At 51.8% G+C, this 23,160-nt stretch overlaps 1 protein-coding gene across 5 annotated transcripts in view; it reads left to right on the top strand.

The window, feature by feature from the left end:
• The first annotated feature begins 4,430 nt into the window (after window positions 1–4,430).
• LARGE1 (LARGE xylosyl- and glucuronyltransferase 1) overlaps window positions 4,431–23,160 on the top strand; it is a 384,477-nt gene continuing 365,747 nt past the window's right edge. For 3 of the 5 annotated variants that reach the window (XM_084880160.1, XM_084880162.1, XM_084880159.1), the window contains exon 1: window positions 4,431–5,348. The gene's annotated coding sequence lies outside the window, so the exon portion shown is untranslated. Of the gene's footprint in view, window positions 5,349–5,662; window positions 5,794–23,160 lie in introns of those variants that run through there. The other 2 variants (XM_084880161.1, XM_084880163.1) reach the window with 2 other exon arrangements.

Raw genomic sequence — 23,160 nt, 5'->3', positions numbered from 1 at the left:
TATCTGTGTAACCTGAGAGCTCTTTGATTCTTGAACCTCATATAAAGGACATCTTAACCTTATTTACGGGTAAAATGTGGGAGAGATATGTGACTGTGAAGGATTTGGAAGCCTTGAAACATTGATTGCTAGATATTAAAGTCTACAAAAGGTGCTGGGTAGCTTGATATGTGCTCCAATGTTTTGAGAAAAATAACACTATTTATTAAAATACTAGAGGCCTGGTGCACAAAATGCATGCATGGGGGGAAGGGTGTCCCTCAGCCTGGCCTGTGCCCTCTCACAGTCTAGGACCCCTCGCTCCTTACTGCCTACCTGCTCTTTACCTCTTGGCTCACTGCTCCTTACAGCTCAGCTCACTGCTTCTTAGTGCTGCCATAGAGGCGGGAGAGGTTCCTGCCACCACCGCTTTGCTCGACAGCTGTAAGCCTAGCTTGTGGCTGAGTAGCACTTCCCCTGTGGGAGCACCCTGGCCACTAGGGGGCAGCTCCTGTGTTGAGCATCTTTCCCCCGCCCCTTGGTGGTCAGTGTCCATCATAGCGACTGGTCATTCTGGTCATTCCGCCTATTGGTTGCTTAGGCTTTTATTATATAGATTGAAATCCTTCATTCTGGGGGGTTAAGTATCCCCTGCACTAAGCTCCCCTTCCCCCACCACCACTCCAGCTATACCTGCTCCTCCCATCCCCCAGGAACCACCCTGTCCTCACACCACCATTTCACCACCAAAGAATTAATACATGACCTACCAGGTGTGCTAGTGCCCCGTGGCTGGCTTGAATTCCCATAAAGGGGTTGGTGGGTGCCCTGCTGTATAGGTTGCTATATATTTTTCATATCATCCCTAAGGGTTCATCTTGCTACCTAGCACTTGAAGAATATTCAAAATAGCCAGGAAAAAAAAAAAAAAAAAGCCCTAGAATCTTAGAAAGAGCCTGGCCAGAGTGTTGACCTATGAACCAGGAGTTCAGGGTTTGATTTCTGGTAAGGACCCATGCCCGGGTTGGTGGGGAGGGGGTGTACAGGGGGCACAGCCAAGCAACTAGTCTTTCTCTCTCTTCCTCTCTCTTAATAAGAACATATTTTAAAAAAAATCTTAGAAAGAGGCTCTACCTGTAATAGTGAAAAAACTTAGGTTGACTTTAAGATGGTAAAAGCATCAGGCCACCTTCATATCAATGAGTGCAGTATTCCTTTTTTGTTGTGGATTTATTTTTTATTTTTTATTTTTTGTAGTTTTTTTCTGAGACAAGAAAAGAAATGGGAAACCACATTCTTGATTCATGAGTCATGAGTCAAAATGGGACTCTGCTCTTTTTAAATCTCAAAGCCTGACTTGCCTCTAAACTCTGCACCACACTCTTAAGGTGTCTTTAGATTTCAGTTCCATGAGGTGCACAGAACATGAGGCTGGAAAAGCGAGGTGAGCACGTTTTCGGGTTCCCTCTTTGAGATGTCTTTAGGGCCCCCTAGTGGTTACTTTAAGACAGGTTTCTTAGACTCGTCTCCTTGACCCGGATTAAAGAGACCTTTCTGAATCTGCCCTGTGACAGGTACAGTAACTGTGGAGAGATAAATAGAGAACAGTTCGTTGAGAGGGCTCGATATTTTTTCACTTCTCAGTTCTAGCAAAAGCAATGCAGGTTCTTTAGAAGTAACAGATATATCACCTTACATATTTTATTCTGCATCCCTCATACTATATTATGTCACGGCTTAAATCCTTTCTAAGACATTTATATCTTGGTTCGTGTCAAAGGGCTCTAATTCATAGGCAAGTACATCCCACATTAGGTTTGGTGGGACAAATGAATTCTTTTAAGTGTGGGGCATGGGTGGGGCTTGACATATTAACATTGCAAGACAGACAACAATCCTCTCATTTAGAACATTAGGTTTTCCAATGACTATAATACTACAACATTGAATGGAGAGAACAAAACTCTTACACATTTAAGGTGCTTATTAACTGGCACAAGTATTATAGTTTTCGTGAAATGCTCAAATGATGAAATAAATGTTTTAACGTTACTTTACTGACCAGAATGAATATTGCTCTTTCCTCCACGATGGCTCTGTTCCCCCCCCTAAAATCCTGTCTAGAGATGCACTACACTTAGGTAGTTAAAATGGGGTTCTCTCTTTTTCCAAATGGTTATCTTTTAGTCCCTGATGTTATTGCAATATCTCTCTTTGCTTGTAAAGTTCAAGTCTCCCTCTTCTTCCTCCTTCATCTTACCCTTATTCATATGCTAATATATTTGCACCATTAATGAAGTGGATAGCAAAAGCAATGAATAAAAAGAAAGCCCACATTCCTGCTTTAACTTTACCCAGTTCTGGGGTTGGAGTAGGGGAGGAGGAAGTGAGTAGGCAGGCAGGCAGGGCAGTCTGGCTGCAAAAATAAAAATAAAAATAAAAATGATCCCCTTGTTTTCAGCGCGTTCTGCACGTCAGAGGAAGAACGGAGCGGCGTTCCGGCTAAAAGGCTTGGGCATTAAACTTTGACACGCTAATGGTCTCTGGGATATTAGATAATATTTTATCACGGAATGCTCTTCTTCGACACGGTAATGGCATCCGAACCAGATACCATCTCCCGTCCCTGCAAACGTGCAGGGGGAGACTTATTCCCGCGGAGATAAGAAAGCAGGATCCCAGCTTCGCAGCTAACTTATCCCCCAAAAGCTCCAAAGCAAACGTGTGTGTGTGTGTGTGTGTGTGTGTGTGCGTGTGTGTGTGTGTTACTTCTTCGCCGGAGACACTGCTGTGCAACCGCAACCTTCTTGCAGCATCCTTGGCCACTGAGATTAGGTAAACAGCGCTGCTCCGGAGCTGGGGGACAGCGGGGGACGGTGGCGGTGGAGAGGGGCGGGGGTCCTAGCTTGGAGAGCTGGAGAGAAGCAAAGGGCCTGGGAAGGGTCCCGGCTGGGTCCGGCTGAGGACCCAGGTTACCCAGGTAGGAGGAGCCAGGTCCGGAGCGAGCTCAGCGGCTGGACCTCCGAAGCCCTAGGTCTCCCAGCTTGACCTCTTGGGGACTGGGGTCCGCGCGGCAGCCCGAGCGGGGCGCCCTCTCCTCACGCACTCATCCTCCTCCCCACCCTTCCTTGCACTTTATCTCAGCTTTTGCTTCCTGTCCCCTCGCTCCTTTCTAAAATTGGGGTGGGCTCCTCGGAGTCCCAGGGCCATGAGAGGGGTGCTTGGAGGCGAGGCTGTGACCCGGCGGGCTCCGCCCCGCTGGGGAGAGGTGGACACCCCGGGGGGTAGGGGACCCCAGAAGCCTTGGGACCGAGCAGAGGAAAAACACGGGAGCTGGATCGCGTGCCGGAGCTCCGGTCTCCGGGTCGGAGTTGTCCGTCCCTCCGCGTCCTCTTTCTTTTCCTACCTCTCAGCTTTCTCTTCTTCGGGGTTTCCTTTCCAGCTCCCCCCCCCCCCCCAATACCTCCACCCCTTTGCCCAGCCGATTGTACCCACTCGTTCCACGGCCCCGAAAGGACTCTGGGCGCCCCACTCCCGGCTTTTGGAACGGGAGATCGGCGGTTCATTCAGCAGGATGGTACGAGGGAAAGAGCGGAATAAAATCTAAATGGGGAGGGGGTGCGCTGCACGTGCATGGGGGTATGAGTGGGGGAGGCTGGCAGATAAGCGCAGATTCCCGAAAGAACAAGGAACCTGGGGCCGGATTGGATTCTTGGATACAGAACCGAAAACGACGCTGTCAAAGCCCTTCCGTGTGGTTCCTCGCAGTCTCAGGCTGCCCCACACGAGAGAAGGGAAGACCCGAGTAGAAGGTGGAGGCGGGGAAACTTCCTACTTCCCGGGACCGCCGTTGTGTACAAGGGAGAGCGGACGGACCGCACGGCCCTTCCAGCCGGCTCGCGTCTCTCCGGCGGCGGCAGCTGCGGACCCACCCCGCTTCCCGTCCCCCTCGCTCCGCGAGGCTCGCCAAGCCCCGAGCGGCCTGGAGCAGGCGGGCCGGGGAAGAAGGAAGGGGAGCTCGGGGCTGGCACCCTTTTAGCCTCACCCGGGCCGGAATCCCGGATCCGGGTGTTGCTTCCGTCTGCTTGCGAGCAGGCTGAAGAGCCAGGGGGCGGGGCCTCTGCGGAGGGCGGGGCCTCGGCGGGGGCGGCCTCTCCGTTCGCGCGGCTGCGGCACCTACCATTGGCCAGCCGCGCCGTCACGGGGTGGGGGCGGGGCCCGAGGCTGGAGCAGGCCCCGCCCCCGCTCCGGAGCGCGGCCCGGGTTCGCGGTCCCCCCCAGCTACACAGACATGACACAGACACACAGTCACTGCAGCTGCTGAGCGAGCCCGGCGCTCTGGGCACGCGGCGGCGGCGGAGCCAGCCAGGAGCCCGGACCCGAGCGCCCGCCCGCCCGCCCCCGACAGCACCCGCGCGGCGGCCCCCGCCCGGCCCGAGCGCGGAAGGCGGGGATCGCGCGCCGGCTCTGGCTCGTGGCGCCCGGCTGCCGGAGGCGGCTGCAGCGGCCGCCCAGCTCCGAGCGCCGGGCGCTCGCAGAAGCAGGCGCGTCTCGGAGGCGGCGGCGGCGGCCGAGGCCGGCGAGCGCTCCCGGCGGCAGCAGCGCGGGGCCACCTTCTCCGGTTCCCTGCACCCACCGCGCTGCGCTCCGCTCCGCCTCCGCTCCGGTGACCTTCCCGGGGCGCCTCCCCCGGCCCCGCGCCCCCAGCCCCGCGCCCCAGGCCAGGGCGAGGCCCTCTCCAGCGCCTCCTTCCCGCGGAGCCGCGGGCGGGCGGCGCAGGCCCGGGGGGAGGGGGCGCCGCGGCCGCCTGCAGCCTCCCCCCGACTCCCCGCCGCGCCCGGCCGCCTGGACTGTCGCTGCCCCGCCGCCGCCGCAGCGCGGGACCCCGGGCGCCCGAAGCTGGGGGCGCGGCTGCCCTCGCCTCTCCCGGCCGGGAGCGAACAGGCCCTGCCCTGAAGGGGCGAAGCGGCCGGGAGCGAAGGGAGGTGGAGCCAGCCCTGGCGGCCACCCCGCGTCTCAACCCAGCGTCCCCTCCCCGGACCCAGCCCGAGGCGCACGGAGGCCTCTGCCGGTGCGGGGCGCCCGCCCCCGGCTCGGGAGAGTCCCCGCGGCTGGGAGCAACTCCAGACAGCGGCCCCGGAGGCAGCAGAAGACCGGAGAGAGCTCGGCTTGGGCGGCCCGAATCCTCCCCGCAGCGTTCAGAGCTCGGGACCGCCCCGGAGGAAGGGTGCGCTGGGCACCACCGATCGGACCAGGGCAGCGCCTGCAGGAACCCCGACCCGGACCCCCGTCGCCTCCTAAGCGGTGCCACCGCCGCGCCACGCAGCTCCTCCGCGGTCTCTCTCCGCCTGGCAGCGGGCACGGCCAAGGTAAGTGCCCGGGGTGCCCGAGAGCCGCCACGGGGCGCCCGGTGAGCAGCGCTGGACAAGTTCTCCGAACCTGTAGCTGGCACCCCCTGGACTGGCGCAGAGAGAGGGCGTGTGCTCACCCTCCGCTGCCGCCTGGGCCCAGAGCCCTGCAGTGGTTGCAAGTGGAAGTCCCGGACTCTTGTCCCCAGGACCCATCCCAGGGCCTGCCTGTCTTCTAGGCACACGGTCTGTTAACAGGGAGCCAGCAAGGAAATTCCCGGTAGCAACAGGAGGGGTCGTGTCTGCACCCCTCACTCCTCACCCCCAGCACCTGTGCTTTGGGGCGGAGGGAGGACCTTCTGTATTTGGAGCGATCCCTCCTGGACGATCCCCACCTGCCTCGTCCTGAGGCTGGGAAGAACTTTTCTCCTTGCTCCTTGTTGCAGAGAGCCGAGGCGGATTTGGGGTGAGCAGCCACAGCGAGCGAGTCCCTCCATGGGACAGAGTGGTTGGGTGGCAGCGACGTCTAGAGAGGAAGCCCAACCGGAGTGGCACTCCTACCAGACAAGGCAGCTTGTGATGAGTGATCAGTCTGTGGCGATCAGGGCAGTGTGTGTGCGCGTGTGCGTGTGTGCGTGTGTGCGTGTGTGCGTGTGTGTGTGTGTGTGTGTGTGTGTGTAGGCTGTCACTGCTCTGAAGGGTGGCTGACTGGCCCCAAAGTTTGCATCCTGAAGTTATTTTCTTCACCGGCTTCTTACCTCCTTTCCATGCGCTGTTGAAGGAGCCTCCGTTCTGCAGAGCTTGTCTTGCCTGTTGGAAATCTGTTAAACCTGTGAGCTTCCCCCTGGAACAGTCTGATTTTAAATGGGTCACCTCGGAGGAACAGATTGTCTCTCTGACATTGAGTCTATCCTTCACGCCCCCCCCCCCCCCCCCCCCCCCCCCCCCCCCCCCGCCCCCAGTGACCCTGTTTAAAGGGGTAGATTTTTTTTTCTTTTTTCTGTCTCTGTGCTGATGATGTACCTCAGTGGTCTGCTGAATTCCGAATCCGTGGTTTTTGTCACTCGGTCCATTAAAATGATCTGGGAGGGGGCGGGGGGGGGGGCAAAAATAGCCCCTTATATTTTCTGTGAATGACACAGGAAGTTTTACAGGGGCTTATGTAAGTGCCCCAAGAGAGAGCACAGGCTCTGGCTTCCTTTATGGGGACTGGGGGGTTGGGGTGGGGGAGAGCGTGATTGGGGGGAGAGGGACTGGGATGGCAGATGGGCTTCTACTTCACCTACCGCTGATGCCGGCTCTGACACAGGTGGGAACCGTTACTTATTCACTTCTAGAGGCTGCCACCTCCGGTTAACTTTCCTCAGCTCTCCTGTCTTCCCACCTCAGGAGTCAGCTTTCACAGGCTTAAGGTAAGAGCAGGTTCTAAATTAGGAAAGGGACACGGGGTGGCGTTCTCGTCTCGCCTCGCACAGGTGGGTGACATGAATGAATTACTCAGCGGCCTGCGGAGCCCCGCACCCGGCTGGAAGGTCTCACCGTGCACCTTTGTGCTTCAAGAGCACTTCACGCCGGTGAAAATGGCTTTGAGGAGAACACACCTTTCTTAGCAGCCTGGCCCTCTCAATGCCAAGCCGGGAAGAAAGCTAACTGGGTTAGTGAGCCAAAGAGCTGGCAGGATTGAGATCTTATGACCTTTGTGGGTTTTCAAGAGTGGCGGGGAAAGGAAAACCACCACCCCTGGCCCCCCCAAGTAGGACAGAGAGGTTTTCAAAGGTCCATCCTTCTCCAGCAGGCGGAAGTCATCGCTAACAGGTGTGGGCAGCCTTCACTTAGTGAAGTAGGCCAGGTTGTGGGTTAACTTTTTGGCGTGAGAGGATGCAGATTCCTTGGCCTTTTCAGCCATAACCAGAAGGGTCTCCGCAGGGAAACAAAAGGTTTTCGTCTCACCCTAGGTCCTGGGGACGGCAGTGGAGGTTTGGTTCTGGGTTCCTCAGCTTGTGTTGTAAACCCGATGCAGCTGCGAGGGGTGTCTCCCATCGGAAGCCACCTCCAGTGGCAGGACACTAGGGGGACCCGTTTTCTCTTCCGCCACCAGTGATGGGAACCCCAGAAGGGCCCACGTTGCATAGAGCTGTGTTCTACCTGTAGGGCGTGTGCAGCAGAGTTTTGGTACCCAGCACATGCTTGCATCAATGAGTGGTTTCCCAGTGCTTGGTCTTGGGCTTGCTCGCATCAAAAGTGTCCTTTGGGCAACTCAGAACAGGGGAACTGCCTAGTGTTATTGTGTTGTGTGAGATTGGAAAGCTTTGTTATCATCTGTAAGTGTACAATGAAAAAAAAATATTTTTTTTATTGATTTCAGAGAGGAAGTGGAAAGAAGAGAGAGAGATGGAAACATCGGTGATGAGAGAGAATCATTGATCAGCTGCCTCCTGCCCACCCCCTACTGGGGATGGAGCCCGTAACCTGGGAATCAGAGCACCATCTCCTGGTTCATAAGTTGACACTCAACCACCGAGCCACACTGGCCAGGCAGTGAGCACTCTACATTTCTGGGAGACAGACCCTCCTGCAAACTCTGTTCTTTGGACATGAGACAATGCTAGCTTGAAGTTCCCTACCAGTTGGTCATCAAAAGTCCCCGTTTTGGATTTTTGGACCGCACATCTCAGCAGGTTTCATAGAGCTAGGTTTCCTCTGTTCTAAATGGCGTCCAGATTCGATCCCACTGAACATGAAATTTCTCTCTCGCATCCTCTTAGAAGTACTTTCCTTATGTTTACAGCTGACCCCTGAACAACGCAGTTTGGACTATGTGGGTGCCCCTGTGTGCTCATTTATTTTCAGCAAATGCAATTGGCATTTCCTATCCCGATGACTTCCGGGGATTCATCAAACCCTGATGGAAAGCAGTATCTTCACATTCCCAACCACAGATTCCCCCCAATGGCGGATCAAAAATAACGGTTTTCCACCTGCCATTGGTTGGATCTGCGGATGCGAACCGCCCACTGTCACGTCAAAAGTGACGCGCTGATTTTCCACTGTGCGTGGGTGGGTTTCGCTAAACCCAGTGTGGGTTCCAAGAGTCAGCTGTCTACAGATGTACTATGACATTTGATAACAGTTACCCTGCTAACAGTATGGAATAGTTAATGTCCAGGTCTGCATGGTCAACCGTATGACGTCATTAATGCCTAGCGTTCCTCCTGCAGAATTGGAAGATAATCCTATTTTGCTGAAGAACCAAAGCCCCATTGCCTAGGCTCACCTTATCCACAGTGGGCAGGGCTCCTCAGAGCTGACGCCAGAGGTGGGCAGCCAGGACAGGTAAGAGGTAGAGTCCAAGAAGAGACGACCCCATTTAGAATATTGGCACTACAAAGGGCAGATGCTGCCAAGATTTAGGTCTTCGTGGAGTTGGAAGACCCAACCCAGCTCGTGGACACGTGGTATTAGACTCGGCGTTTGGAACCTGTGCACCTGCCTGAGTTATTCTGTCTCCCTGAACTCTGGGGCCCGCCCTACGGTGGTTTTGGCCATTTACCCCGGTGTTTAGTGCATAGTTAGGTGGTTTGTGGGGAGCGATTGTTGTGGTCTAGGGAAAATGGTCAGCATAAAGCTTTATTTCTGCTATTAAGGCTTTATAGATGGATTCTCACAGGTGCAGTCTAGCCGAGGGGTAAGAGATTGGAACGGGAAAACACTATTACATTTGCCATTGAGCATCGACCAGTGAAAACTGGTCGTGGAGAGGAGATATACCGTGGTCCTGAGGCAGGATGAAGTCTGGTGAATTTCAGGGAAGCCAGATGGCAGGGGTAGAGGGAGACCTTGAGGGAGGAGGCTGGCCTTGAGGACACCTCTGCATCACAGCCACCACCCAGGACCCACCAGTGTTGACCAGGCGTGGCTGCTCCGCCCGGGAGCATTCGACCCTGAGAGGCCTCGGTTCCCCTCTGACCATTCTGATATTTGGAGGGCCGCAGGCGGCAGTCTGTCAAGTTAAGGCGCACTGAAATGTATTGTAGAGGACTCTTTTTTTCTTTTTCTTTTAACTCAACAAATAATCACGATCCCATGCTCTGTGTGGAGGCTCCAGAGATTCCATGTTTAGTTTACAGCCTTTCAGGGAGGCAGGCATTTGAACCGTTATACGAGCTGCGTGCTATTGTACAGGTTTGTTCAAAGGGTGGGTTTGATATCGCCGGGTCGGTAGAGAGGAAAAGGCAGGAGGAACCGCACGGAGACCTTCAGGCGTGCCGTGTGAATGGGGGCCAGGAGTAGTCAGTGTGGCCGCAAGACGGGATGTTTGGGAGGGAAGTGAGCTTGATGTCAGAGGGAAATCATTTAAAAGGATTCCATGCCGAGCGCTGTACCTTAGCGGCATGCTCTGTGTATTCAAATGGTGGCGAGAACAGTGGATGGATAAGATGTACTCCCCATCCCACATTGTTATGAGAAACAGAAAAAGAAAACTTTTTTTTTTTTTTTTTTTGCCCTTTATTCATCTACGTGTAACGTGTTGCCTGTTCTTGAACAAACTGTTAGCCATGCCAATAAAGAAAAGCTCCCTTAAGCACCCTCCGTCTGCCCTCGTGTACGTGGGTTCCATCCGGGGCTTTCATTATGTGATGATGCAGCAGCAGGAGAAATGACAATGTTACCGGCAAATGATATATCGTTGGGGAAGGATCCTCCCTGAGAACAAACTCCGTCTTGTCAGATGTGCTTCTGGGTAGAGTTATGGTCATATTTAACACTCAGACAAGGTTCCTGTGTTTGAATCACTTCAGTTCTGGCCTCAACTTTTTTCTTTCTTTCTTTCTTTCTTTCTTTCTTTCTTTCTTTCTTTCTTTCTTTCTTTCTTTCTTTCTTTCTTTCTTCTCTCTCTCTCTCTCTCTCTCTCTCTCTCTCTCTCTCTCTCTCTCTCTCTTTCTTTCTTTCTTTTTGCCTTTGAAAAAGGAGGAGATTTATCACTTCCAGGATGGGTATGTGTGTGCATGTGTCTTGTGGAATGAGGAAACTGTGTGGCGAGGAAGAAAATCAACAGCGTAACCGCCAGAGGGTATTAGAGAGAATGGAAAATCACCGTGGCAGCGGCAATCTCCAGGGCCGAGTATATTTAGGTTTTCAGAAACGGGAGCCAGGACTGGGGGTGAAAGAAGCCTGTGTGTGTGTGTGTGTGTGTGTGTGTGTGTGTGTGTGGTCTTTACCATCCTTCCTTGTGTTGAGTGGGAGGCAAGGGTGTGTTGCTTCATTCTTTGCTAACATATTGTGTGGCCTTAGAATACTTCTTGGCCTTTCTGTGCTTAAGCCTGTCTGTCTACATTAAGTAATAATAATAATAATAACTATTATTATTATTATTTTGGTCTGGTAACTAGGAATTTAGAGGCCCAGAGAGGGAAAGGCCTTGCTTAAGCTATTGAGGGGCAAAGCTTGGACTATTCCTAGCTTTCTGGCTCTGCATCGGGAAACCATCTGGCCATTTGAAAGGCGTTGTGTACCTTGAGACATAAAACATTGTAAGGATGCCGTGCTGAAGAAAAGAAATCTCCAAGGCTGGGGGAAGAGTCTGTATGATGCAGACAGCATCCGAGCCTCTCTGATGTATAAGGTCATTCACACCTAAAAGCAGCCAGACTTCCTGTATTGTGCAAACCTGTTGGTTCTGGAATGTTACATTGTTCCCGGAGGACCACTTGAGAGTTAAATGCTTTGTGATAAAAAGCATGCTAAATCATTGTAATCCCCCCCCCCCCCCCCCAATTAAGTTGATAAAAGCTGATTTGACCTTTTGCTATTTTGCAAAGCCCGGACTCTACCATGGGAAGGGGGAAACTCTTTCATTTGTCCTGGGAGCTTAGCTTAGGAGGGGAGGGGGGCTCTTGGGCGAGGGTGTAGGGAAGGATGTTTGGAAGAAGCATAGATGCAGAAAAGCAATCGTGTGGACGCACAAGGCAGGAGGAATGCAAATGGACGTAATTCCGTGCCTCCCAATACACCCGAGTTGCTCAAGAGAAGGCTACTCACCACTCTGGCACGGGCCTCCCGGAAAGAGGCAATTCGAAGTTAAGTACAATGTAAATTTAAGGTTTGTTACATTATTATTTCACGATTGAAGCTAAGTATAAGAAAGCCCTATTTTAGGAGAGTTTGGCATATAAAATCCGATCTTAACAGCAAAGCAAATCATTTAAAGTAAGTAATTGTTTGGGGTGCATGAGGTTTTTATTTAACAAAAGGGATTTAGAGCCTGCCTTTTCGGAAGGGCTAGTTGCATTTGAAGTTATTCGATGAACACAATCATGATGGATGCTTTTGGGAGCCTCGCTGATTACATTCAAACCAAGGAGAAACTTTTTCAAGTGTTTTAGCAAACAACTCACTAGGCCACGTGCCAAGGAGCCTGCTATCTGAAACACAGAAACAAGTGCAGTAGTTACAGACCATCCGTGACCACTGACCCGCCACATCATGTCTCTTACGTACTTGGGTCAGATTGCTCACTTTAACTACTGCTGTTCCCAGAGACAGCGCTCATAACCACCCTCCTGTGCGAGTTCCCTAACCACCCTCACATTCTTCTAAGAATATATCAAGGCCAAGGGTGGTTCATACAGTGAATCAGGTACGTTCCCAGGATTCCGAGACTTTATCATTGCAGAGACATGAGGTTAATTTTGCTCTTCCTAAAGTTATAGTAGAGGTGATATGCATGAGACATGAAAAAAAACAAAACAGACACACAAAAAACCCTCAACATCATGCTTGCCTCCTGGCTCTTCCCCGCAGCTGAAATATCTAGGGCTTTTTGCTGTTTGGTTCTTTTATCTCTTAGGAAAGTTTCCAAAAAAGGATTTGTTCTAGGAATGAAATAAAAATGTGAGGCATTTAAGGCTGCAGAGGTAATTTTGGGCAACCTGGAGTTGTAGATAATCACAGGCCTCGGCCAGAATGGAAAGTGCAGTCTCACCCATAATTTTAGCCGCTCTCGTCACATTAAGGGGCTGTGATTTGGACCGGCAGATGGAGATGGAGCCCTGCCTGCCGGGGAAGGTTTTGCTCTCAGCATAGCTTTTTCTCCCTGAAGGACCGAGGCCAATTGGGAAGAAAGAGCATGCTGATCTTTCTAGCTCTCCATGGTAGCGTTCAGACTTAGGAGGACTTACCGCAGAACATGGGCATCTGGGGATTTCATCCTTTTTTTAAATTTTAATTTAAATTCAGCAGGGAATCCTGGGCTCTTCGGAGTCATTCTGTGGTTGGGATTGCCTTGGCTGCATCTTTTGTTACCACTGAGGACGGTTCACCTCTCTGTGGCTAACCGGGAACCATCTCTCCTCATCCCGTAGATCCTTAAGCCAACACTGTTTGTGTACCAGCCTCCTTGACTGACGTCAGCTCTCACCTGGGAATGGCATCTCTCGTGGTTGCTTCCAAAGCCAGCGGAGGAGGCTCAGGCAGAGGGAGAAGCAGGTGGCCCTCGTCCCGCCTCCAGGCTGGGTGCCTGTGCTCAGTGGGTCCACTCTTCCTAAGTACTGTGTCTGGGCAGGATGGCTTGTTTCATGAATGAATGCGGAGTGGCCATGCTTTCAGGGTGATGGGGGAGGGAGAAGTGAGGGAATTCCTGCGGGTGTACAGACTTGGATGCCTTGAGGCCTGTGCAGGAAGCTGTCATTTTAAAAATGTGAAGGACATTTCAGATCCGCAAGTGGGTTCTCTTAGGGACCATTGTTGTGTTTCAGACACGGAAGGCTTTGTAAAAAGGCAAGGGAAGCACACTACCAGAGTGCTTTTTCCCTCCGCATCTGTAGGGATTTGGACCTCTCTGGCTTGAGGGGAGGAGTTGTGATCTAAACCATGTTCAAATGCATGTGCCAGGTTGTTTTGAAAGTGACTTGAGCCCAGCCCGTGTGGCTCCGTGGCTGAGTGTCGACCCAGGAACCAAGAGATCTTGGTTCGATATCAGATCAGGGCACATTGCTGGGTTGTGGGCTTGATCCCCAGAAGGGGACATTCAGGAGGCATCCAGTCGATGTTTCTCTCTTACCATTGATGTTTCTATCTCTCTATCCCTCTCTTCTCTCTAAAATGCAGTAAAAAAGAAATATTTGTTTTTAAAAAAGAAGTGACTTGAAAAGCATTTGAAATGCAGCAAAGCTTAGGATGGATGGTTAATGATAGTATTTCAGAGCTGGTGGTGACAGTTACATGAGACGATGTGGCTGCAGATGTAGGCGAGAGGCGGGGCTCGCGTGTCAGGAGGATGAAGGGCACTGGAGTCCAGGGAGGGAAGGATGCGGGTACTCTGACCCCTTCCGCTGTTGGTGTGAATCCTCCCCATCTGGGCTTTTCAGGATTGTAAGTGCTCCCTGAGGCCTTCTCTGGGTAATGCAGAGCTGAGACACCACCAGCGCTGGGGGTTGGGGGGTGGGGAACATGGAGCCCCACAAGACCAATAGCTTCCGTTCACAGCTGTGGAGACTAAGGCCGGGAGGTCAAGAGAATGACCCCGGTGGGAGGAGGGCCAGAACTCAGGCTTCCTGTGCACTGTGGGCAGCCTGGCTGTGCCTTCTCACACCCCATCACTGTCAGGGGTCCATCCTCTGCCTCCTTCCCTTGCCTCCCACACACCCTCCTTCCGTCTGTTCCACCCCAGAGGCACAGTTCTCAACTGCGTCCTTGGTGCCAGGCGCTCTTCCATTTGAGCATTTTGTGCATTTCATCTTCACAGCAGCCCCTGCAGGCGGCTGGTCTCCCACGCCCGCTCTGCAGAGGTGGCAGCCGAGGCTTGCCCAGGTCACCCAGCCGCGAAGCATGGTGCCGGGACTCGCCACGTAGCCTGCTGACTGGACGCTGACCTCATCCCCGCTCCCTCATGTCTCTGCTTCACTGTGTGTATGTCCTGGGACCCCCTTGGAAGGTTTTCTCTGCCTCTAGCCTATTGTCTTGTTACTGCTATCCCTCTGCTGGAGTGGATTCCCCATCCTCTCACCTGTCTTGCCGGGTCGGAACCTCTCCCTCCTGCCACGGGCTCTGTACACTGTCTCTTTGATGGAGCCACTGCTCACCGAACCGCTCTGTGCAGGTCCCTGCTTGACATCAGGAGCACACACGTGACGAGAGCACCTGCCACCCATCTGGCAGCCCTGTCTGGGCGGGCGAATGAACAGCTAACGGAGAGCAGTGGGCACCGGGTGGCGGGTAGCATAACATTTGAAGGGTCAGAGGAGAGCGGAGACCTGCGCCTTGGTGACTGGGTGCTGGAAGAACAGGGTGAGAGGAGGGATTACTCCAAGGGCTGTGCCTGCCCCCTGCCCTGTGCGTGGCATTGCCAGTATCTGCATCCTTACTCCCTCACTCACGTGTCGGCTCCTTAAGAACCGTGGCTGGGGTGACGCCCGTCCTCGTATCTATGGGAGCATCCCGCCACGCTCGCTTCTAACACGGAGGAATCCTTTAATAAACATTTATTAAATTGCATCGAAAGCCTCCCGTCCTTGCCCACATAGTTGCAGAGATGGTAGAAAATTGTGTGATAAGTTAGGCAACAATAGAAGACTCAAATGAACAGCTCAGAGCAACAATAGAGTCGATGAGGCAGTGCAATTAATGGTTGTGGACTGTCGGAGCTGAGCTTTGATGGGAAATCAGGGGTGGGAGCTTATTTTAGCTGTTTAAACTCAGGGGAGGGAGGCTTTGTGCTGAGGTGTTGGACATGGGATAATTAAAATTTGAATGGGAGAATCACAGAGAGGTGGCACGGCCAGGTTTGATCGACAGCGCACGGGTGTGTATTTTTGGGGTGTAGAATCAGCCGGCTTGGGTTTGTGCTAGCGAGGAATTGGCAATGCAGTTGACTCACTAGGTTGGGGCTGTGGGCTCTGAAGGCAGGGTGATGTGATCAGGAGGATGGTGTGTTATCTACGGAAAGCTCTGTTTTAGGAAGATGGACCTCGTAACGGTATCGGGGGCACATTGGAGGGAGGAGAGCTTGAAGCTGGGAGGTCACTGAACAGGCTTTTGTGTGAGTTCATACGTGACTTTTTTGAATGTAATATATTTTATTAATTTTCTTACAGAGAGGAAGGGAGAGGGATAGAGAGCTAAGAAACATTGATGACAGAGAAACATCGACCAGCTGCCTCCTGCACACTCCCTACTGGGGATGTGCCCGCAACCAATGTACATGCCCTTTCCCGGAATCAAACCTGGGACCTTTCAGTCCGCAGGCCGACACTCTATCCACTGAGCCAAACTCGTTTCGGCCATATGTGATATTTTGAAGGCCCCTGGGCTAGATCTGTCCAGCGGGGTGCAAGCTGAGGGGGGCTCCCGAATTTTCCTCCCATCAGTCACCGGTATGGAAGGCCCACTGAAAATGGACCTCCTTAGAATAAAGTCTAACTAGCAGCCAGTCTGAAAATAGCCCTCTCGCCCTTGGCTTGGCCGGCCCCGGGATGGTGCTTGGGTGGAGATAGACTCCCTGGAGCCTCTCTCCTTGGGAGTTCATTCACAGGCACCCAGGGTTAGAGAACAACTGTTTGCCTAGCCCTGGATGGCACCCAATGAGGGACAGAGTAGAGAACATTCTTTTGTTTTCCTCCTGAGTGGTTCCAGAAGCAGCTGTGAGGGAGCTCAGAGCAAAGCGGCTGGGGCTCCGGCATCTGGGCTCCAAGTCACCTTAAACACGCAGCCTGTGTGGGCATCCATGGCGGGCGTTTCTCTGCCCTTGGACGGCCTTGATGAGAGATTACAGAACACACTTTTTCGAGAATCAGAGAGTAAGCCATTCTGGATAACAGAATTTTAAAAATTGGATGGCCCAATCCCTCACAGCTAGTCTCTATGTTTTTTTAATCTTTAAAGAACGAAGGTTTTTCTAGAACGTTCTGTGTGTGGATCCTCACCGGCTCACGATCGGCCACTGGAAAACATCCAGCCTTCTTATCAGGGCACTCGAAGCGTGTGATGAGCTGGGCCCTGCCTCTGCCTGCCCCCCCTTCCCTGCGTCACCAATCGCTAACTCATTATTTTCCTTCCTTCCTGGTTATTTCCCCCAAAGCCTGCCAAGCTGTGCACCTGGTCTCTCCTGCCTGATAAGCTCTTCCTCTTTCACTGCTGGGGACACGTCTGTTTTTCCTTCAAAGCCCAGCTCAGGTGGCCCTTCCTCCGATCTTTTCCTGATGCTGGTGCCGGATCGCACCGGGACCTCGTCCTGGCTTTGCTGCTGCCCGCTCAGCACCGGATGCCCGGTTCTTCCCGGCTGCTGTCGTGCCAGAGTGTGGGAGCCTTTCAGTGGAGACCGCATCTGGTGTCTCTGGGGAATCTTCAGGGTTTCACCATGTGCTTGGAACATGCTGTCTTCCCAGAGTGTGGTGATGGTGGTGAGGGAGGTGGAAATGGAGGTGGTGATGGCGATGGGGATGGTGGTGGTGGAGATGGTGGTGGTGGTGGTGGTAAGGGAGGTGGAAATGGAGGTGGGGATGGCGACAGGGATGGAGATGGTGGTGATGGTGGTGGAGGCGATTTTAGATTTCATTGAATTTGTTTTCCAGGCATAATAAAACCCTTTCCTGCTGAAACTAAGTACTACACTGTGCTTCAGGGGTACATGGTGGGATGTGAATAAGCTTCTGAAGGTATTCCGGAACCTAATGAATGTGTGCCCCTTTGCCAATGACCAGAATGGTGGTGAGCCTTCCCTGGGGCACAGAGATGTCTTCAAGGAATGTGGTGGAGGTGGTGATGATGGTGGAGATGGAGATGGTCTGGAGATGGAGGTGGTGGTGGGGATGAAGGTGACCTGGAGGTGGAAGTGGTGGTGGAGAGGGAGGTGACCTGGTGGTGGAGGTGGTGGTGAAGATGGAGGAGGAGGAGCTCTCGCCTTCTTTCCAGACGAAGAAATCTGTCTTTATGCAAATCCTTAAGGCTGAATATTGAAGGGGGAGGAGAAACTTGAGGACCCTTTGTACCCTGTCACGACCCCTTCTCTTGGTCTGTGCAATCTCAGCTACTCTGTTGCCACCACCTTCACATCCCCCTCTCTTCTGTTTTGTAGTCTTCCCTCTGCTCTTCTCATTTTCTCAGATCTTCGGCCTCTTCTTAATTCTCTTCTTAGACTTTTAAGAAAATCAGTCCTTGGCAGTCATCATCAGATAATCCAAAGCATATCTCTCTTTCAGGTATTATCCTCAAGTGTTTGATTCATCCTGGCTACACTGCGCATCCCTAGATGCTGATGGCAACGCTGGCCATGGTTTCTTTTCACTAGGTTTAGTACCACTCCCCATTCTTAGGGATCCTGGTGTAGAATGGCAGTTCTAATTGATGAGAAATTATCAGTCAGGATGAGGAGCGGCTAGGGAGAACTGGATAAATGTGTGCAGAAGCTCAGCAGCAGTGCCCAGAGACTCGACTCTGGATAGCCATGTGTTTATGTTGGAATATTTCGTCCTGTCTCTAGCGTTTGTGAGGTCCATTTGGGTTTTTATTACACAGCCCTTGCACGCCAGGCATTGATGCTGCATGACTAGGTTTGCTTAATGAATCACGGAGGAGTGGCAGATGAACCCTGGGCAGAGTTTGTGTGATTCAGGCGCTGGCAAAGCTTTATGAACTTGCACTTGGCATGGGCACGGGCTACGTGGTTCAGGAAGCCCTGCTGCTTTTCCAGAGATGGTCCCACTTCATGCCCACGGAGGGATACACTCTCTGGGTCTTCGTTTTTGACATTTTCCTTTTTCTTCTGCTTCGGTTTGTCCATAACTCCTGTTGAAACAGCATTTTTGAGCTCATTAAATCTGTTAATGTGTGTGTAAGTGCTTAGAACAGTGCTGGCACTTGGAAAACACTCAAACATGTTAGCTATTGTAATTGTTGCTGTTATTTAGAGTTTCTCCATTTTTTCCTCCCCTCTCTCCCTCGAACTGCCTCCTCACCCCTGAGGATGGTGGTGGTGCTTGCTAAAGTAATACCACGGAGAGGGGGCCACCGTCTCTCACTTTCCAGTACTGTCTAGAGATCGCAGAAAGTTTGCAGAAGCTCTGAAGCAAAGGCAAATGCTTGCTCACTCATCCCCCGAGGCCATTTTCCATGAACTTTCTGTCTCCTTTGCTCCTTGTTCTCATTGGAAATTGGGGCTCTGATAGGTGAGGGAGATGAGAGCCAGAGAATGACATAGGAAAGGACTCTTTCTTGGCAAGTTGTGGTTAAGAGTACTTAAAATAACAGGCCACAGTAGTAATGGTGGTAACAGTGACGGCTCCCATGGACTCGATGTCTCTGGGACATGATCTACATGAATGATGCTTTCTGAGCTGAGCAGTTTCATTATTTAAAAATATATATATATTATTGATTTTTTGCAGAGAGGAAGAGAGAAGAATAGAGAGTTAGAAACATCAGTGAGAGAGAATCATCGACCAGCTGCCTCTTGCACACCCCCTACTGGGGATGTGCCCGCAACCAAAGTACATGCCCTTGACCAGAATCGAATCCGGGACCCTTCAGTCCACAGGCCGATGCTCTATCCACTGGGCCAAACCGGTTTCGGCAGCAGTTTCATTTTATAAGCGAGGAAACCAATTCAGAGACCTGGGTATTTGCCCAAGGGACAAAGCCAGAGAGTGGAAGCCAGTTCTGTGTCCAGACAGTTTTCTCTTAATCTCTGTCCCGTAATCTACTCTGTCCCAGGCCTCTTGACCCTGGAATTTGCGAACCCCTGGGGAGGCATGAAGACTTTCCACGGAGTGTGCTGGTACAGAAAGTTTTAAGGGAATCGGTTTTCAGATTTCCAGCCCCACACAGGGACCTGTCCTTGAAATTGATGGGCCTGAGACCAACCCTACCAGGTCCACAGTCCTCCTCCCGCCTCCCTTTTCATAGTCACCTCTTCCCCGTCTTATAAAGTCACATGTCTTCCCTGACACTGATCTTACTCCCTGGTACATTGCTCTGGGTATAAAAACCTCAAGGAACGCCAGTCAAAAGGAACTGTTTGAAATTGGTGTGTGGGAACCTTCTGAAGGGTGCACCCCAGGCTGCCCTCTCTGCACTTGCTTTTCCCTGGTTAAACTTGGTGCTAGAATCTGGGCATTCTGGCCCCTTTCTCCTGGTAAGGAACGATCTAACATTTCCAGAGTTAAAAAAAGCCAAAAAAACCAAAAAAAATTTGCTCTTGAATTTTAAAAATTAATGATGGGTATCAGATTGCTAGATCCCATTTAAAAATGTGATGTGAAATTTTATTTTAAAAGGTAAATGTTTATGATATGCTGAACATTACGTCTGTAGAAATGATTTAGTTTATGATGAAAACGTTAAATGTCAGCCTAAAAATAGGCAAGGTAAAAAAAAAACAATTGTACAGGTTCTTCAAATTTCAGAATTCAAAGAAAGCTTGAGGATCATGGTATTGTACTTCCCCTGAGATCCTGAAGTTTGGAGTGAGTAATTCCTAAGTGGTTTTCTGCACAGACCTTGTGTGTGTATGTATGTATGTGTGTATATATATATATATATATATATATATATATATATATATATATAATTTCCCCATAGAATTCAGGGGCATCAGTGTCTCCTAAAGCTCCTTCATTATTGCCGAGACCGGTTTGGCTCAATGGATAGAGCATCGGCTTGGGGTCTGAAAGGTCCCAGGTTCGATTCCGGTCAAGGGCATGTACCTTGGTTGCGGGCATATCCCCAGTAGGGGGTGTGCAAGAGGCAGTTGGTCGATGACTCTCTCTCTCATCGATGTTTCTAGCTTTCTATCTCTCTCCCTTCCTCTCTGTACAAAAATCAATAAAATATATTAAAAAAAAATAAAGCTCCTTCATTATACTTCATTAAGCACTCTTCTTATAAGGACAAGGTCAGATTGAATTGGAGTGTACCATAATAGAGAGTTAGAAACATTGATCAGCTGCCTCCTGCACACCCCCTTCTGGGGATGTGCCCACAACCAAGGTACATGCCCTTGACCAGAATCCAACCTGGGACCCTTCAGTCCGCAGGCTGACGCTTTAGCCACTGAGCCAAACCAGTTAGGGTGAGGGAGGGGGCAGTTTGGACGGAGCACAGTTAATTGCTATTTGCATGTTTCTGCCAGCCCACCTTGCGTAAGATGCTTACCCTCTCTTATTCCTTTCCTCTGGCCACTGTAACCAAACATCACAGAGCCGATGGCTTAAACAAGTGTACGGTTTCCCGGTTCTGAGGCTAGATATCCTCTTCAGGCGCCTGGAGGTGTCAGCAGGATCGCGCGCCCTGATGGTGCTTGGGGAGCATCCTTCTAACCTCTGGTGTTGGCCGGCAGTCCTTGGCCCCCCTTGGTTTAGAGGGGGCTCCCTCCTGCCACATGGCCACCTTCCCACTGTGTACCCTCCCATGGCCTCCCCTGTATACGCGTCTCCATGCCCAAATTTCCCCTTTTTATAAGTGTACCATCATACTGGATTAGGACCCAGCTGACTGACCTCACTTTACCTCGAATCCTCTGAAAATACCCTATTTCCATAGCTGGTCATTCTCCGAGGTCCTGGGGATAGGACTCCTACATATCTTTCTTGGGGGACACCATTCAACCCATCACTCACTCCCTGAGCTGTACTTTTCCACCTCCAAGGTCCATCACCTGTTCCTACCCTCAACCTGCAGATCAAAGCCACTCCCACCGAGAATGCACTTGAGCGACATCCTCCTGGGTGATGTCAGATGCCCCGGGGTGACAGGTGTCACTATTCCCAGTACATGGTTTGGAATGAGCATGCGGACCTGACGCATGACCTGCCCTGTGTGATTTTTCAATTAGGAGCCCTTGGGGGAATGTGAGCGTTTGACCTGAGTTCCGGGTTCTCTGGAAACAAGGAGCAAGTTGACCGCGGACGTGCGCGGGGAGCGCCACCCTTAGGCTGTCTGACCGGGCCGGTCGCCTGCCCAGTCCTGACTTGCTCTGCCCAGTGGGCACCGCGTGGATGCAAATCCTGAGATACCGTTCCCGGCTCTTGAATCTTTCATGGAGAGCGTGGGGCTCTGTGGTCGTTTTATTGGTTTGTCTTCACGAGTTGCATTTTGATATTCAAAAGAGGTTCCCTGGGGCAGAGGTTAAGGATGTTTTCAGAATGCCTTCTCCCAACTACGTGCGTGGAAAGGAAGCTACAAAACAAATGGAAACAACCCTGGTTTAAAGGATGTGGGGTCTCCGGCTTCCTTTTGCACAGTGGCTGTCAGAATGTGTGCGTAGCTGCGTGTTTTCCTTGAGATGCTCCAAGCTCTGCAGAAGTCTCACTCTGTTATGTACTGTAGTTTCCGGCGAATAAGACGACTTTTGAAATGAAAAAAAGCCTGCTCAGATTGGCCAGAGTCAGAGAGGCGGTCTATTAAAAAAAGAACTGGTGTTACCTCGGAAGTGGGGGGTAGTCTTATACAGCGAATATAGGCCTAAATCTATGTTTTAACTGTAAAATTAGGGGGGTCGTCTTATATGCCCGGTCATCTTATATGTCGGAAAATACGGTAGATCTTTTAAAAAAAATACATTTTATTGATTTTTTATAGAGAGAAAGGGAGAAGGATAGAGAGCTAGAAACATCCATGAGAGAGAGACATTGATCAGCTGCCTCCTGCACACCTCCTACTGGGGATGTGCCCGCAACCAAGGTATATGCTCTTGATCGGAATCGAACCCGGGGCTTTTCAGTCCGCAGGCCTACGCTCCATCCACTGAGCCACACTGGTTTCGGCTGTTACGTAGATCTTATCCCCATCAGCTGGATCCGTTTCCTGGGCTGCATGCCTTCCACGTCACTACTCTGTGTCATTCCTTCTTTTACCTGTTTAACTGCCACCCAGCTGTTGCTTGTCTGGTACCGAGCTGGGCACTGGACCTCCCAGCGGGATGGCCTGGCTGATTGCAACCTAGTTGGGATGTCTCCCAGCTCGCTCTCTATTCTGTTTGCAGGCAAAGCTACCTTCTTTGCAACTACCTCCTTGATACTGTTATTATTGCAACAACAACAATAACATTATTATTGCAACAACAATTGTTTCGGCCCCCAGCTTTGTGGTGTTGGGTTACAGCAGCTACAGGAAACTCATCAGAGAAGGTAAGCCTCTCACCCCAAGGTGAGCTGGCAGAAACATGCAAGTAGCAAGAAACGGTGGTCAAACCCCGGCTGTCTCCCCGACGTCTCACCTCTTGCTGTCTCCCCGAAAGCAGCCCTGCTCTAACCGCGCTGGGTATTTATTGGGTTGTTGCACCAGGTTTTGCACAGCCGGCAGAACCGCGTGGCGGGAAGGAATCCGCTTTACGCCGCTCCCAGGGGCTGGGCCACGTGAGGGCTTTGATGATCTATAAAACCCAGCTTCATTTTTAACACGGAGATACTGCCACTTTTTTTTTTTTTTTTTTTTTGCCTTTTTGTAATCCGAGTTCTTTAATAGAGTATTTGGAGAGTTGGGCGGCTCTGGGCGGTTTTATGTCGGTGCCTCTCGGGCGGGTGATGAAGTTCTGGGACCAGTTTTGCTGTGTGGCTGCCTCACGCAGTGCCGCGCTGGAAGCGTTGCATCAGACGTGGTAATTGGCTGCAGGAAGGGGTCTGCCTCTGAGACTTGCAGCCCAGCGAAGGGGATTCTCGGCTCCTTCGCTTCCAATGGGGATGCTGTGGCGGTGTGGCCCGGCACCTTCTGTCCTTCCGTACCCGTCTTTCCTCCACTTGCTGGAGGAGGATGAAATCGGGAGCGGACTTGTTCACAGTATTTGCGATGAGCTGCCCTGGAGAACAGCCTCTCAGGGAATGCGGGGCCGGAGGGAAGGTTTCCG

This window comes from Pipistrellus hanaki (genome assembly GCF_964339955.1).
Source record: "Pipistrellus hanaki genome assembly, chromosome: 3".
In the NCBI taxonomy this organism is placed as follows: Eukaryota; Metazoa; Chordata; class Mammalia; order Chiroptera; family Vespertilionidae; genus Pipistrellus; species Pipistrellus hanaki.
This window is presented reverse-complemented; position numbering and strand designations above follow the sequence as displayed.